The sequence below is a fragment of the Podarcis vaucheri genome (assembly GCF_965113315.1).
Source record: "Podarcis vaucheri genome assembly, chromosome: 1".
In the NCBI taxonomy this organism is placed as follows: domain Eukaryota; kingdom Metazoa; phylum Chordata; class Lepidosauria; order Squamata; family Lacertidae; genus Podarcis; species Podarcis vaucheri.
In genome coordinates this window covers 114,671,941-114,690,388 of record NC_138759.1, presented here as the reverse complement: position 1 = coordinate 114,690,388, position 18,448 = coordinate 114,671,941, and the positions used below count along the sequence as shown (strand labels likewise).

Below are 18,448 nucleotides of genomic sequence, written 5' to 3'. Positions count from 1 at the left end.
TGAGAAGCAATATAAATGTACACGTTTCCCCAAATCCATCTTCATTACGTTTTCTACAACTTAGTATATTTGAGCTAGCTAGAGGTCTCTGTGTAATCTGCCATGAGAAAATCCCAAAAGGTATACAAGGAGCATGTAAAGTGTGCTAAAGGGCAGGGCTGGTCCATGTTCACATTGCACCAGTGAGAAACCTTCACATGCTGAAGGAGTAGATGCAACTCTGTTTATCCCCTCGGGGATTTTGTGGGCATCTGCACAGAGCACATGAATCATATGTAATGATGTCCAAATTACGTAGGGAATCACTGATGGCTACTCCTCCCACCAGCCTGCTGGGGGTATGAACAATGTGGCAGGACCCTAGTGTCAGTTGTATATATGCATTGTGCATTTCAGGGTGCATTCCAAATCCTTTTTGCACAGGTCTCCTCTGGCCTCTGCCTGTGGCATTATGCCAGCTCATCAAAGTCAGTAGAAGCCTACCATTGATACTGTAGATGAAGCCAACCTTCTATTAGTGGTAGCAGTAATATGTGTGAGAAAGAAAGTAGGTGTTCAGTCTGGGGGTTTTTTTGGGGGGGGAATTGTGTTTTAATATTAAACAACAACAAAAAGGCTCACTTCCCTGAGGAAACTTGGATAATTCCTTTTGCATCCTGAAATCCCATGTTATTATTTTATTTCATTTTCTTGTAACTTTATATCCTGCCTTCCATAATGGGTTACCTGACAGTCTCCTATGCAGACATTGACCAGATGTAGTCTCTGCGTAGCTTCAGCTATGTGAAGGTTTTATGTGCCTTCCGATCATGTCCTGCTTTTTATTTTAACCTTTTGAATTCTTCTTTCGCCTCCTATTTTTATCTCATTCACTTCACTTCTCCCTAAAACCCTGTTTTCCAATTCATTGCATGCAGTGCTCTTTCGAAAGAACTCCAACTACCGTACTTGGGTAAACGAAATGTCAAGCCTGGTGAGGTGTTTGTCTTTCACAAGTTGTGTGGCTCATGGGAAAGATGTGAACTTGCTCCTGACCTCACAATATGATCGAAGGAGGAGATGGTTATAATCTCCCGATGTTTCCATGGGGACACATTGATTGTCTAATCAATTATTATTACATGAATAATCCATGAATATGCAGTAGCCCTAATCCAATTAGATTTCAATTAGGCCTGTTATAGTAATGAGTTACTATTTTAATTAGGCCTGCAAGTTAAGCCTTGATTTATTTATTTAAAATACTTTGACACAGGGTCCCCGCCCTTAACTGTAAAACCAAAGAATTTTCAAATGAGTCAAGTAAATATTAAAATCAGTAGCAAAGAATACAGCTGAAATAACAATATATGAATGATTGTGACTAACCTTAGCACCATAGAATCAATTTTTCTGGATGATACTCCCAATTTCACACTAACAGGTCCTGAATACAGATGATTGCACTTCGGCCTTATGGGATTTGGGGCTTCTTCTTCAGATGCCGTCCATCAGTTAAACTCCTGGTTGTGAGACATTTAATATATTTCCCATTCATAGGTGATCAATGGAAACAGACATAGGTTGTATTGGAAGAGGTAAAGGTAAAGGTAAAGGTACCCCTGCCCGAACGGGCCAGTCTTGACAGACTCTGGGGTTTGTGCGCCCATCTCACATCTATTGGCCGGGGGCCAGCGCTGTCCGGAGACACTTCCGGGTCACGTGGCCAGCGTGACAAAGCTGCATCTGGCGAGCCAGCGCAGCACACGGAACGCCGTTTACCTTCCCGCTGGTAAGCGGTACCTATTTATCTACTTGCACCCGGGGGTGCTTTCGAACTGCTAGGTTGGCAGGCGCTGGGACCGAACGACGGGAGCGCACCCCGCCGCGGGGATTCGAACTGCCGACCTTTCGATCGGCAAGCCCTAGGCACTGAGGCTTTAACCCACAGCGCCACCCGCGTCCCGTTGGAAGAGGTAGGGGGCGTTAATTGGTATGATCTTAAAATAGATAAAATGTTGGGGGGGATCCTTACAATGGAAAAAAGCAGGTGAAATAAACATGCTGTATGTATAATTTTCTATTTAAAGTTTCTTCATCCAAAACACATTTTATCATCCAAATCCTTATTGCCTCTTTCCATGCCATTGAAGAATGTCTCTAATTCTGTAAAGTGTGGAACTGCCAGTTTCTTTTTAGTAACAATATAAACATAATTCCAGGCTACCTGTACCAAGCCCTCCTACACTATCTGAACACAAATGCATCAATCTGTTTCTCTCATGTTTACATGGAGGAAGGTTGCTTATTGCCAATAGATTAAATGCAAATTCTTAGTATGCGTTTAGGATTGCCTGGGCATAGGGCTCTCCCCCCCCCCACTCCTCTCCAGAGTGAATATCTGAAACCTGTGCCAATCCTCTCTTTCCCTCAATAACAAGCATGTTATCTCCCAAAATCAACTTCCCTATGGGTAAACATAGAGCTCTTGTATCCCATTTTCCATGAGACTGAGATTAAGATGCATCCATGTTACCAAAATGGTGATTATTTCCGAGTCAGACACATGAACTGTAAATGAGATTAGACAGCTTGTAATATTGCTCATTTTCATTAGTTTTCATCAGCATGAGAATGGATGAAAGGCTGTCTCATTCTCTCCCCTCGTTATCAACTTTCGCATAAAGATGATATATATTTTAATGGCTGCAGTTTTCTAATACATCACCAAGCTATATGAATTTGACCTTTCACAATGATGCTGGGGATCTTTATTGACTTGCTATTGTTGGCTAATTGTGTTTTCCAAGACAAAGGCACAGAAAAATATTCTGCTCATCCATGGAGATGCCATTGCAAAGAGTAACTGTACAGTTTGTTGTTATTCCTTGGGAAAGTCTGTCTGTCTGTCTGCTTTTCTAGGTGCAGTCCTGTTCATTAACAAAGAATACCTGAAATGCCATCAAAAGGTTTTCAGAATTTCTCCCTCAAAGGTCATTTGCAACTGAGGAAAGTGTAGGAAAGACATAAACATATATGCTTCTATTAAAGTTATAGCCTTACACTCATACCTGCACTTTTGAACAGGAAAGAAAGCATAACAATGCAATAATAAATCTAAATGAAAACAAATATACAAAAGCACAACCTGGAAAAAGATGATATTCCTTTTCATAGGCAAGTATCTCAAACATCAATGTCATTTTTCATCATGATGGAAATAGCCATGGAAATAATAAAGAAGGGTCACATAACCGTAGATTAGTCACATTTGCATTTCTGTATCATCCATGAATTATGGTGCTGGGGGAGACTCTTGAGAGTCCCATGGACTGCAAGAAGATCAAAGCTATCCATTCTGAAGGAAATCAGCCCTGAGTGCTCACTGGAAGGGGCATTTTCATGCAGACTTTTTTTAAAAATGCAAACCGATGTGGAAATTTGGAGAACTGGAAAAATGAGAAACTGGGAGAAACTGAAACTGGCAAATTTGCCCATTCCTAGCACTCACAATTAAATAGTCAAAGGCTAACATAGATATCATGGTCAGAGACTAGCTCTTAAGACATAGTGAGTGAGGATGAAATCCTGTACCCCAGGGGTGGAGAACCTGATCTGTCTGGTGGGCCAGTTCCTTATTCGCCCTACCCATCATAGGTCAGATTTAACAGATGGCCATGACTGCCCACCTGTCAATGACCAATGTCACAGTGACATCAGGTGATCATTGTTGGGACTTCAGAGCACCACACATAGCTCACAAAGAGCTCTGCACACTGCTTTGAAGTGCTACTGATCAACCAGCTTGAAATCATCACCTGACAGCTGATGGGTGGTGAATTCAAGCCTGCTTTCTGTAATGATTAGCTGCACCCTTGAGTTGTCCTTGGGGAGCTCAGTTGCACAGTTGTTCTGGCCGCATATCCATCTGCTCTGTACCTGATGCCACACACCCATGGGCCCACTTCACACAGTTACCTCCATTGCACTCAATAGGGCTGAGGAGGCATAGGTTTGTCCTGCAAAAGTTCTACCGGTAAATTCACAATAAACTCTTTTAGCAACAAAGTCCAGCTTCATCTAAACTTCAAGCCAGGCCCTTCCTGGGGAACAGTTTAGGAAACCCCTTTCTTCACTGACCTCAGACAGTGGCTATCATCTTCTGAAACTTTATTCCCAGATTTGGTGTCAGCCTCTTTCTTCAGCTGAGCAGTAACAAGTAGCGAAAGAAAATAAGATGAAAGGGACCTAAAGGGTAGGTCAAGAAGCAACAGCTTTAAATGGTGGTAGTGAAGATTTACATTAAACAATAAGGCATGTGTCTTTACTGGAGCAGCTGGACAAAGGGTTAAGTCTGTTGAGACAATTGAGGTCAGTGGAGGATAAAGGCTGTGGAAAGGCCCCTGCAAGGGGTATGACTTTGAAGCATTGGTGTGAAATGCATTATAGATTACAACGACCACTTCTATCTCAGTTTCTGTAGTTCTGTAAGAGTCAAGTGCCTCACTCTCGAGGAAGAGTTCACAGCAATTAGATAACACAGTGCAACATGTGGCTTTGAAAAATCCATGCAGTCTTTTCAACCTGAAGGATGGAAGATATTTTAGCAAGGGGGTGGTGGTGGAACGGATACAATAAATCCTCAGGTCTGACAGTTACAAAAATAAATCAGCTGAAGCTGAGAAGAATATGAAAATGATACTTTCATTTCTTGAAAGGGGGCCATGGTTGAGGGTGATATTAAGTTTCAAAAAATGTAATGGATTATTAAACTGACAAAGTTTCTTTCCTCCTGCAGGCAACAGTCTGGAAGGTCCCACTTAAATCAGACTAATGGGGTAAAAATTCCCGTGCAATGCACTATGTCGAACCTCACAAAGTTGAGAAATTAAATGCCAAAGGGAATGACTACACAAGGGGCAGGGGAAGGAAAAGAAAGGAAGAACTCTTACATTTCATACAAATTGATGTATCAAACTGAAATAACAGAATTATGTGACAGCGTAGGTTGACAATAGCAGCTATAAAGATATACATGATAAATAGCTGTAGTGTTCCACATGTGTACAGCCATAGTGTACATATATGCATGTTCCCACATGAGTACAATCCAAAGGAATGATCACATGTGGCGACATGTGTATATCTAGACCATTCTGCCATCAAACTGATAGATAAAATTGGTGAAATGAAGTGGCATTAGTTGCTAAACTAAGGTTATGTTCACATTAGACAAATTCATAGAAGATAAGGTTATCAATAGCTACTGACCATGATGGCTATGTTCTACCTCAGGCATAGGCCAACTCAGCCCTCCAGATGTTTTGAGACTACAATTCCCATCATCCCTGACCACTGGTCCTGTTAGCTAGGGATGATGGGAGTTGTAGTCCCAAAACATCTGGAGGGCCGAGTTGGCCTATGCCTGTTCTACCTCCTTAGTTGAAGGCAGCATGCTTCTGAATTCGAGTTGCTTCAGGAGGGAAGTGTGATGTTGCATTCATGTCCTGTGGGCTTCTCTAAGGCATTTGGTTGGTGAGAACAAGATGCTAGACTGGATGGACCACTGACCTGATCCAGAAGGCTCTTATGTTTTTGTGGCACCGTGGTCAAAAGCCACTATAAGGTTACAGAAAACCAACAGGTTTGGATTCCCACCTCACCCATTAGGGCAACTAGAGGCACCAGCTTCTTCAGAGGATTGGGGGAGCTGATGCAACATCACATGGCATCTTAATGTCACATGCATGACAACGCAAGGAGCTGGGGGCAGAGCAAAACGCCCTCTGAAAATACCTTGGGGGCACTGAAACTGCCTTGGCCACTAGGAGTCAGTGCCTATAAGGGCAACTAAAGCTGTTTCAGTGCAAAATTTGGGCCTGGAGCCAGACTGAAATGGATCTAGAGAATGTGCTTCCTCTAGGCCAATCTGTGATGCATTTACTCTGCTCTGGGGTAATAGCAGTGAATATTCAGAGGGGGTCACTCACTGAACGCTCCTCTGGTGTGTTTCTGTCTGTTGTTGCTGCAGAACAATCTGACCTACACTCATGCAAGAAGGGAGTGTGTGTGTGTGTGTAGAGGGGAAACGCCGAAATTATATGTCATTATTCAGTCACATAACTTGATCTCAATTATATCATCTCTGCCTGTAATCCGTTTTCTCCAACGTGCGCATGCATCTGCATATATGAGACAACTCATTGATATGCCACATTGCAGAGATAGATGCAGAATGGGAGGGTTTACATTTAAATTTAATCGCAAAGGGTTCATCAAACCTACAGACTTTAAAAGCCAGAGAGAGAGAGGGGGGGGCACATTATATCTCATTTATGTTAATTAAATATGTTCAACACGACCAAATCCATGTGGCATATATTTGGCACAATGTGAAGGGAAGTTTTTTCTTGCTGCCTGCCTGGCAAGCCCTGCTGCCTGCATGTTTTCATTTACCCTTAAAGTGGCAGCACTTTAATCAGACAAAATTGTTGACAAATAATAGCCCATATTTAATGGCATTATGAAATATTTATACAGGCATATGTGGGTTGGGAGTCAATGAAGTGCTAAAAAAAACCTTATTTTATTTTATATGGTTTGTAGGCCTGATCACATTTTTAAAAGTACGAAGCTCTTCTAAAAAGCCATTCAAAGGTGGTGAAGAACAATTAAAGTTAATGTCAAGAAAAGTTTCGGGATTAAATGCAGTAAGTGTCTACGACTGGATAAAGTTACTGACAGATTTCTTACAGAATCTTTTTTTTTTAATTAGTAGATAATGAAGCTCATTACAATAATTGCAACATTAATCCTCACAGACCTCTCCCGAGTGAAGGTTGGAATTATTAACCTGATTATGGGTGTGAAATGAATTTTCAGGAGCCCTCCTCCCAGCCCCAAAATTTAGGTGAATTTCTCACTGTGAGGTAAAAGAAGAAAATCACAATGTTTGCCTTGAAAATTGCCCAAGACAGTGTCAGATATTTTTGAAATTGTTGACCCACGTTCTCAGCAATTAGCACCACCTGAAGAAACCTTATCTTGCATGGATTCCTACATAGTTCCATTCTACCCTTTCTCCAACAATAACCTGAGGTGTATTTCTTTATTTAAACATACAAAATATATATCCTCTACCCCCCACATTCACAAGAATCACAAGGGGTTTTCATCCACTTTGTTGTACTTCCTTTTTACCTGGAGCAGATGGTATTCAATAATAATAATAATAATAATAATACCCCACCCTCCCCACTCCCACCATTTATATATACATATTGTGTGATTTCCCTCCTTTTTATGATGTTTTTATTTTCATTTGTACAAATTCTTTGCTCTTTCCTCCTAAATCATCATCCCTTCCTTCATTCTGTTTCTTTTCTCCTCAAAGAAACATGACTTGGTATTTAAAAACCTGTGTTGCTTTAAAGTCTCAGCACTTTAATGGCAGGACAACACCTTTCTTTTCCAAAGTGATTTGGTCAGCTAGAATTAAAATGACATATGTAATTTTGTTTTGATATTTATGCCCTTATGGCTAAATGGGTATAGTTTTACAGAGATGGCAAACGCATACTGTTTTTCATTGACATTGACAGAAAACCACTATTTGTGTACATTTGCTAAAATGGACCTCCACTGCAACATTCAGATGACAGTAGAAACCAGTGGACCATCAAATTCTGATCTGAGACTCAGTAGAAGAGAGGAATAGTTTTTTTTGCTAGAGAATTCAAATTTCTAAAGCAAGGGTGGGGAACCTGTAGCCCTCCAGATGCTGCTGAACTACAATTCCCATCAACCCTTGCCATTGGCCATGCTTGCTGGGGCTGATGGGAGTTGGAACCCAACTGAAGGACCACAGGTTTCCCATTCCTGTTTGAAAGCATCTTCAGTGGGAAAGAAGGGGCAGAACAAGGAAAACAGGGTTGGGTTGGGCCCTTACCTCCTGAGAAAGGAGCAGGTTTACCTTACTTCTAATGGGATCTCCAAGTGGTCCATTTGACATTTTCCTATATAACTTAAACAGCTGCTGTTCAGCTGAAACTCAAGTGCTACACTCAGCTTTTATGTGTCTGCCAACCAAACACTGTTTTGTATTCATGCAATTTAATCAAAGTGTTAAAGTTATATAACAATCAGTGAAGAAACAGGGGCTGGTCTCCACAAGTGGAGACACGTTGTCCCCTCACCCACCAGGATCAGTTTTTTCTACACACATTCCTAAGGTTCTTGGCTTCATAGGGAGATCTGTGTTCTGTTAGAACAATCTCTAACTGGGGGACCAAAAATGTCAAGGTGGCCTATTGCCAGAGAGGAGAGTAAAACACAGACTCCAAATGACTTCGACCATTAATCCCAGCTAGCTCAGCTCACAACTCAAAATGCACGGTGACAAGCTGTCTTAGCAATTTTCATAGACATCCAGACAGAGGAAGGGGGAGCACATTAAATGGCACTTCCACCATAGATACGGACAGAGAAGAATTCCAGGGAAAATCCTCCATGTTACTCAAAGATATATGAAGTGGTCACCCAATAAACAATAAATAAATTATTCCATTTTTATCATAGCGATTTTTCTCTCTAACAGATCTCACTGTAAAGGCTGTGAATCAGAGTTTGACTTTATTTGTTCATGCCGACTTTCACTTTAATTCTTGAAACTGTTGCCTGACTTAATTACAACTGCTTGTGGTACAGTGATACTATGAATTTCACATACTTCTGTAGAAACAGTTTGAGCAAAGAATAGCATTGCCATGGGGGAGATTTCACCCCATCGCTGCAACTGATCACCTCTGTGCTGCTCTCCTTGGTGCTGATATCCAGACTCTTCCAGCAGTGAAGAATACTATACTGCTAAGAGTTCCCCAAGGTTCACAAGACAATAAACATTCAGAGGTTATTATGTCATAAATATTATTATAAGAAAGCAACTTTAGTCCACCTGAACAAGGAGTTTCAATATGTTTTATGCTTCTGCAAGCCACCCTTTCCTTAAGTCACCCTTCTCCATAAATGCAAGCAGGAAAACACTCATGCTCACACCATAAAGTTGTGTCAGCTCCTTGTCCACACATGTTCCCCTAATATGTCCATAGGGCTAACCCCAATTTTATAGGGTGTCATGGGGCAGAGCCAATACATGTATCTTCTGTACAATGTGGGAATGTGCATTTTCTTACTCATAAGAATAATGCATAAAAAGGGAAAGTATTGTGCAGCTCTCTGTTGTATCCTGGAAGGATATCTTTGCTAGTCCCTTACAGCAAAATCAAGGCAGTCTTGTAAAACTAACAAATTCATTACAGCAGAAGCCAGGGCTAGGGAGCCTGTTGTCTTCCAACTCTCATCAGACTAAGCCAGCATGGCCAATGGTCAGGGATGGTGGGAGCTATAGTCCAGCCACTTTTGAAGGACCTCTGGAAGATCACAGGTTTTCCTGCCTTGGAATAAACATTCAAGGACTAGATGTGTGAAGCGCAATTCTAAGCTGAGTAGGAGCTATAGATGACTAGTGTGCTGCCATTTTCTCCTCTAGATCTTCCCTTTAATAGAGTATTCCTTGATAATTGTCTGGCCTCCTTTTTACCTGATTTTTCACATCATTGAGCGGCTATATCATAGGTATTTGGCTGTAGCAGATGGGTCTTGTGGTGTGTTCTGCATGGAAGCTGGACAAATAGACCAGTCTCTACACAAAAGAATAAATGAGCACAAATCTCACATCAGAAATGGCACTATCCAGAAGCCAGCAGGAGAACGTTTCAGTGCATCAGGACACGCTGCAAGTGACCATTTGTTAACAAAGGCACTTCAAAGGGAAATTCCAGCGTGAAACTTGGTGCATTATAATTTATCAGGATATTCAATCACCCGCAGCTGAATTGAGAATTTTATCATGCTGCATATGTTAATCTAAAAGTGTTGTATGCTTCTCCTATCACCAGCCCTGCCTTATCAATTGTCACTGTAACTATTTTGCTTTCACATAATTATCACTGCTCTTTTTGCATATCATTTCCCTCTGACCTCATTCATTTGCATTCCCACCACACACCCCAGCATCTTGTGCAGAGATGCCTGCACATTATGTATAAGATAAGGTGGCCTCTTGTCCATGAAAGCTTATGCCATAATAAACGGTAATCTTTAAGCCATGGGTGGCTAACTTGTGGTTTTCCAGAAGCAGAACAATTCCCCTCATGACCATGCTGCCTGAAGCTGATGGGAGTCCAGCAACATCTAGAGGGCCACAGGTTAACCACCTTTTCTATCCCCTTGCCAGATATTTTGGATCATTTGCCAGGATTCCACCCCCTGCTTTAAACCTGTGAATGCCCACCAAGATTATGAAGACTTTGATGGTTTACACTGTCATTTCTTCTAGAAAGAAGGAAACTCTGGTTTTCCCAGAGGGTGACTGGTTGACTTTCAACTCAATTTATTCTCTGATTTGCTTCCTGAATGTGCACATAAACCAGAGCCTAAAATGAGTTCAGAGATTGTTTTCCAGGATTACTGATCATGTGAACCATTATTATTGGTTTCTTACAGCTAGAGGAAAAAAATGAGTTTGCACCAGCATGCCTGGTTCAAAGGGGAGGGAGTTATACACTTTATACACTCTACATTTTCTTTGTTACACAATGAATGAAATATGAGTATGTGATGGGAAAACAATGTGTGATATTCAGAGAGCAGTATATTATCTATTCAAAAAACTGACGAAATCAAGTTTATATTCTTCCTGATCACATTCTTTGGAAAGAAATGTTTCTAAATTCAAATTATCAGAATAACTGCACAGTGCAATCCCAGGCTCAGTACTAAGCATGCTCTCATATGTAACACAAATTCACAATGTGATGTGTTCTGAAAAAAGTTTCATTTCATTTCATTTGTTTTTATTTCTGGCATATAGCTCCAGTCAATTGTTCTCTCTCTTTTTCTCTTTTGCTTCTGTTTCATTCAATTTTCATTTGGCTTTCATTTTTATGTAGATTGCAGCAGAGCTCCAGCATGTCTTCTGATTCCTAGAACTTTGTTGTTTTCCATCTAAGATTGCATGAATTCCCCAGGTTTTCTGCAACTTCCTGAAAGCACCAGACATATTTTAGACAGATTGGAGAATGTGCCCCTAATTTACAGACTGAAGACAGTGTCCAATGAAAACACAAAATGAACAATGAAAAAGGGGGCGAGGTCCTTTAAAACTTCCCCTTTGCTTAATGCTTCAGATTGCAGTTTTCATTGCCCCACAGAACATTCTCTGAATACATCCATTTGCTAAGCAATGCAAGACAATGCTTCAAAGAGCCTTTGCAGATGTTGATAATGCCCTGTGCTCCACGTTAGACAGTTTTTACATTTTTATTTATTTTCTTATATGTACATTCTGCCTTTCTTCCATTGTGTGTCCTGTCTCTTTATTCTGGACTGCATTCAAATAGATCGTAGGTGCTCCTTAAATGTTGATACCATTATCAATGGGAAGTGTTTTCTGTGGGTTCATCAGTTTGTGCTAATGTAATTTATGCAGCACAGTCCTAGGAAACTCTGCTCAGGAGTAAGCCCAGCTGTGTCCCTATCAGTGAATTAAAGATTGCAGACATATTTATATTTCTATATCTTTAGAGAAGTACAGTTGTAGGCAGAGTAAATGGGTGGGTCTTTTCCATCAAATGGATGCTCTACAGCAGAGCCTTCCAGACTTTTCATGTTGGTGACACACTGTTTAGACATGCATCATTTCATGACAAAGTAATTCAGTTTTACTAGCAAACCTGAGGTTAACCGAACCCATTCCCAGCCCTTGGAAGAGTGCTGGGAGCGTTTGCACCTAGACACTGCAGCAGACCCACAAACATGCCATGATATACAGTTTGGAAAGCTCTGCTCTATATAGAGAAAGAAACTGATCCCATTGAAAAGTTTCTTGGAATCAGCCCTCCCTATGTGTTGGCAGGCCTTTAAAAGTGATTCTAACACTTTGGGATGAAGCCCCAGAAATATCTCCCCTTCCTCTCCTGTAACACTTAAAGAACACCACAGTCGGTGTTGTTTGTAAAAGGATTTAAAGCATTTGAATTAAACTGTGAAATCAGCAAGACCATCAAACCAACTTTTCACAGGTTACTCAACTCTCAACTATATTTCAAAGAAATCGTATTGCCACCCTTCCCCCCCCCTTTGGTGACATTTTCAGCTTTCTGCTCAGTGCTTGTACAATTTTCTGGAAGTGCTTGCAGACAGGCTATGATCATATTTCAAACATCAATGCATAAACAACAGTTCTAAAACACCTACTGTGTTATGCTGGGTGATAAATAATTCTTAAAAGTTCTGGATAACTTAAGAGTTTTTTCCTCTTTACAATGGGAATTGGTTTCAAGAATACAGTTGGAATATTTTTACGTTATAACGGCAGCAATTAACCTGCAAACTTTTTAAAATGGATCCCGTATTTCATCATGAAAATCTGCAAAATGGGAGGGAGCAGAAAACCAGGCAACTGCATTAAACAGGAGTAAATATGGGAAAGGTGTGTTATATCTATCATGGGTTTTTGGGAGTATTGTAATTCTAATGAATCAAAGGGAATTGTCTTAGTAACACAACTTCTATTTCATCCTTCTCTGTGATTCCTTAAGTTTCAAGGAAATGTGCCCCTGTTATAGTTTAAAGTATCCAATCAAGGGATTCATGGGGTGCCACAATGTCACCCCACCCCCTTATTTGGGCCCCCAAAAGAAGAAAGTGGCAAGCTGCCTGTTTCCCTTCAGCCCAATGGCCGCCCAGTGACCTAGGGCCCCTGCATGCTGGTAGGTTTCAATGAGCATACAAGGGCAGCATGAATGTGTCAAGGCAAACCTCTGCAGCCTTTGGTAGGGGAGGTTTAAACACATACACCACAGTTCTCCTGCAAACATCACAACCATTCCCAGTATGCAGGAACCACCCCACTCCCACATCCTCCCCTTAGTTGGTCTGGCTTTAAAAATATGATTAGTACCAGGGGCTGGATCTGGCCCAATTGCCTTCTCAATCCGGCCAGCGGACGGTCCAGGAATCAGCATGTTTTTACATGAGTAGAATGTGTCCTTTTATTTAAAATGCATCTCTGGGTTATTTGTGGGGCATAGAAGTTTGTTCATTCCCCCCCCCAAAAAAAAAATAGTCCGGCCCACCACATGGTCTGAGGGACAGTGCACGGGCCCACGACTGAAAAAAGTTGCTGACCCCTGATTAGTACAATCAATCTCTCTCTCTCTCTCTCTCTTTATTTACCTACCTCCCTCCCTTTTGACTAGCAGCAACATATTTGCATACACAGTGGTTTATAGATAGGCAAGACGAAGAAGAGAGAAGAAGAGTTTGGATTTGATATTCCGCTTTATCACTACCCGAAGGAGTCTCAAAGTGGCTAACATTTTCCTTTCCCTTCCTCCCCCACAACAAACACTCTGTGAGATGAGTGGGGCTGAGAGACTTCAGAGAAGTGTGACTAGCCCAAGGTCACCCAGCAGCTGCATGTGGAGGAGCAGGGAAGCAAACCCGGTTCACCAGATTACGAGTCTACTGCTCTTAACCACTACACCACACTGGCTCCCATCGCATTCTCCATCCCATTCCAAGGGGTGTATTTATCCTGGCTACATCCCAAAGATTTCAGTACTTTAGCAGCATATTCCTTCATTGAAAAGTTATAAATGCTGGTTGCCTTAAGACTCAGATTGCTTCAGGGGGGATAAAGGTAAAGGTAAAGGTACCCCTGCCCGAACGGGCCAGTCTTGACAGACTCTGGGGTTTGTGCGCCCATCTCACATTTATTGGCCGGGGGCCAGCGCTGTCCGGAGACACTTCCGGGTCACGTGGCCAGCGTGACAACGCTGCTCTGGCGAGCCAGAGCCGCACACGGAACGCCGTTTACCTTCCCGCTGGTAAGCGGTACCTATTTATCTACTTGCCCCCGGGGGTGCTTTCGAACTGCTAGGTTGGCAGGCGCTGGGACCGAGCAGCGGGAGCGCACCCCACCGCGGGGATTCGAACCGCCGACCTTTCGATCGGCAAGCCCTAGGCGCTGAGGCTTTAGCCCACAGCGCCACCCGCGTCCCTACAGGGTGACAGGGTGATACAGGGTGCCAAACCAGTTTTAGAAACCGCCGCACACAAGGAGCACAGTGACATTATCATTTGATCCAGAATGTTTATGCTGACACCTTCCAAAAGACCCAATAAAAGTGTCTCATGGAATGCAGATTGTTTGGGTGATTTATCCAAGCAATATATACATATATCATGCGGTCTGTGTGTTTCAATATTAATACCTCAATAAAGCATGTCACTCCTTGTGTGAAACTTCTCTCCTTTTTCAGGCAGAAAAATTATGCATTGTGAAACTTTGTTAGTCTTTTCCCCCCTTTCGACATAAATGAACTCTGACAAGAGAGGGTCTATGCGGAAGAATGACATTAGTCATTCACAAATTGATACACTTCCCCTCAGGTTCTGACAGAGAAGGCAATGTAAACTATTAGAGCATTCGTAACCAGCCCATTGAATTTTCCTTGATGTGCACTCACATTTCTTTTAAAAGCTACATAAAAGAAATTTTAAGGGCCCAATGCCAGATTTTCTCAAATTGAAAGATAATTGTTCTTTGCAATTATAAATAGACCAAACAAATTAAAACAGATAATAATGGAGCCATTGTGATGTAGCAGAAGGTTTGAATTTAGCTTGGAGAGATCTGGGTTTAAACTCTCACTCAGCCATGATGCTCCCCCAAATGATCTTGGGACAGTCATATTTTGGGCTGATCAACCTCACATAGGGTACTTGTGAGATTAAAATGAGATAATCTAAACTATGGTGTTCAGAGACCCTTGGCAAAAGGGTAGGATAGAAATTAGATACGATATACTGTGGTATTCTAAACCCTCTTACCTTGAAGTAAGCTCTATTGAATCCAATAGGACTTCTTTCTGTGGAGATATGGTCAAGATTGCTCTACAATTCCAGGTAACTGTTTATATGACTGCAGCCTAGCTTACATTTAAAGTCATGCAGAGGGAATAAACGAAAGTCCTTTTAGTACTAATCTAGCCACCGCCAAATATATTTTTCCTACAATTTACATTGACCACTAAATATTTTACTACATAAAAACAAACCCACTGAAGTAGCATTGTTGCATGGAATTTGTCATAGATGGTTTCAGACTGAGTTGTTTCTTTCCCCTAATTAATACCCACTTACCCAGCAGAGGAGTGATCAGTTAATATTGCAGATATGTACAGTGACAGAATTAATTGTGCACAGTTCACAGCTATTATCATTAATATAATTAAGGCCAATTTCATTTTCCTAATGAGATCATCTTTAAAGAGGCCGGGAAAACCACTGGTGACACTTTAGGTGTCCATCTTGGCTGTAAATCAAAAGAAGATTCAATAGTCAGAAAGAGGAAGTGAAATTGATATCTTGATTTTTTAAAGTATCCCTGTGTTATCCAACACATTTTCAGCAATGAATATTGCACACCCTATGGACATGGGAGTGGGGAACCCCCCACAATTTCACTGAGATTTATCTAAAGTTTGTGTAGGAGATTATACTAATCTTATTAGAATTATTTCACTTTACCTAAGCAATTTTCTTAGTCTTGTGAAAGCTCTTTCCTTTTGAGAGTCTTCAGGTGCTTTTACTGGGTGAAAACCTTATCAGGCTCCTCTGATGTTGCTGAAAACTTGGTGAAAATTGGTGACAGGACTACTTTGACCACCAGCCAAAATTATAATATCAGTTAATGAGTGTTTTAGGGCAGGCTCATTCACTTGCTTTCTCACTATGTACAAAACATATTCTGATGTCAATGTAAACTGTGAATTTGAATCTCTTTTGGTTTGGTATGGTCCCAGGGGACAGAGTAATGGAGATGACTATGAAGAGAAAAAGGGATGTGGGTGGTGCTGTGGGTTAAACCATAGAATAGAATCATAGAGTTGGAAGAGACCACAAGGGCCATCGAGTCCAACCCCCTGCCAAGCACGAAACACCATCAGAGCACTCCTGACATATGGTTGTCAAGCCTCTGCTTAAAGACCTCCAAAGAAGGAGACTCCACCACACTCCTTGGCAGCAAATTCCACTGTCGAACAGCTCTTACTGTCAGGAAGTTCTTCCTAATGTTTAGGTGGAATCTTCTTTCTTGTAGTTTGGATCCATTGCTCCGTGTCCACTTCTCTGGAGCAGCAGAAAACAACTTTTCTCCCTCCTCTATGTCCTTTTATATATTTGAACATGGCTATCATATCACCCCTTAACCTCCTCTTCTCCAGGCTAAACATGCCCAGCTCACAGAGCATAGGGCTTGCCGATCAGAAGGTCAGCGGTTCAAATCCCTGCAACTGGGTGAGCTCCCATTGCTCAGTCCCTGCTCCTGCCAACCTAGCAGTTCAAAAGCACAAAGTGCAAGTAGATAAATAGGTACCGCTCCAGCAGGAATGGTAAACGGTGTTTCCGTGTGCTGATCTGGTTTGCCAGAAGTGGCTTAGTCACATGACCTGGAAGCTGTATGCCAGCTCCCTCGGCTAATAAAGTGAGATGAACGCCACAACCCCAGAGTTGTCCGTGACTGGACCTAATGGTCAGGGGTCTCTTTACGAAGAGAACAGAGTTGTTGTGCCTAGTCTAGCATCTTGTTTTCCACAGCTGACAACCATATGCCTTTGTGAAGCCCACAAGCTGGATGTAAGGGCAGTAGCTCCCATGCGCTGCTGTTCCCTGGAAGCAAGTGGTATTCACATAGGCGCCGACTCCATGGGGCCTGAGGGGGCCCGAGCCCCCTCAAAAATTCGTTTGGGGGGGCTCAGCCCCCCAATAATCTTGGGCGCCCCTCCAGCAGAGCGCCATCACCGCCCCTCCCTCAGCCCAAAATGCACAGGGTCGGGCTGCATGCCTCCTGCCCTCCCTCCCGAGCAAAAGCTCCACCCAATTTCCTTCGGAGCTGATTAATAGGCGCAGCACGCTCTCCCCTATTCGCTCACGAGGAGGAGGCGCCACTTTATTTGCATATTCATGAGCTTATTTATTATTCATGAGCTTTCATTTATTATTCATTATTTATTATTCATGGGCTCCCCCAATATTTTTTATAAGTCGGCGCCCCTGGGTATTCAGATATATTATGCCTCTGACCTTGGAATTAGCATACACCCATCAAAACGAGTAAGCATTGGTAACCTTATTCCCCAGCAACAGTGTCACCCTTTTCGTTCCCCCACAATGCACCAGGTCCTGATGCAACCCTGACATTTGCCCCACCATGGTGGGTGAAGATGTTGGGCCTGTGATTTCTTTACCTTAAATCTGAATGTGGATGACCACACTATACACCTGAAATGATGAAATGATCACTGGAAATGGCAGATGCTTCCTAGGGATTAAGATACATTAGGTTTTGTTCCAATGTCATCTGTCCATCTCCCTTCTTTCCATTAAAGGCACCAGCATCTTCAAGTCATAGGATCAATCCTTTATCTCTATTTCAGCAAGCTCTCAAGTTCTTCCAGCTGATCCAAAATAACTGTGCTCAGAAGTATGTTCAACTTAATTCAGTAGGATTTACTTCCTGATAGGTATTCTGAAGTCTGCAGCCTAAGATGAATTCTTTCTCCATTCACAGTATTGGAGATGGTTTGTTGCTTTGCAAGCAGGAAATTGGTATGTCCTCTGATTTTGCATTTGAAAGTAAGTTTCTGGTTTTTTCCCCCTTCTCTCATTATTTTTTGTTAATTCTTTTAATTGTTACTCTTTGATTGACACATAGTTACCAAAATCAGTTATTTAACACCCTTGATCTTAAGTCATTCAGCGTCAGCTTCCTATTGGTGATCCAGATGATTTATGGTTACCAGAGCAGACGTGGGGGTACCCCTGTCCAGATAGGGGTGCAGCTGGACTACCTGTTGAAGGTGATGGAAGGTTACCTCAATTGGAAGAGCATGAGGCTCTTAATCTCAAGGTTGTGGGTTCAAGCCCCATGTTGCGTAAAATATTCTTGCATTGCAGTGATTTGGACTAGTTGATCATCACGGTCCCTTCCAAATTGATGATTCTATCATTCTATGAATTCATACTGTTCAGAAATGCTGATTTGTTTTAAATTAAGCCTGACATTTTGCTGTGTTTGTGTCATCCTATTTTTATCCCAAATAAATCTGTGGTGGTTCTCTGTGAAGCCTAAAAGAGGGCTCCTATTCATAAACCTCACATGGCTGAAATCTATGGATATTTTCTTCATACCACAAATGACCTTTATTGATGTTTCTGCATTTTGTTCCCCTTTTACATTATGCATTATCTCTGGTCAGCACCAGTTCCCTCCTTGCTTATAGTGTTTTCTCAGTAAAGTGACATTTCAATTTTCCTTCCTATATGTTTTGCATGTTAAGTGTGC

At 41.9% G+C, this 18,448-nt stretch overlaps 2 long non-coding RNA genes across 2 annotated transcripts in view; both read right to left on the bottom strand.

Moving 5' to 3' along the window:
- Positions 1–1,567, bottom strand: part of LOC309519990 — a 30,220-nt gene extending 28,653 nt beyond the window's left edge. The window contains exon 1 of the long non-coding RNA XR_014214112.1: positions 1,369–1,567. This is a non-coding gene — a long non-coding RNA (uncharacterized lncRNA). The remainder of the gene's footprint in view (positions 1–1,368) is intronic.
- Positions 1,568–10,980: 9,413 nt separating this feature from the next.
- Positions 10,981–18,448, bottom strand: part of LOC309519965 — a 28,058-nt gene continuing 20,590 nt past the window's right edge. The window contains exon 4 of the long non-coding RNA XR_014214089.1: positions 10,981–11,081. This is a non-coding gene — a long non-coding RNA (uncharacterized lncRNA). The remainder of the gene's footprint in view (positions 11,082–18,448) is intronic.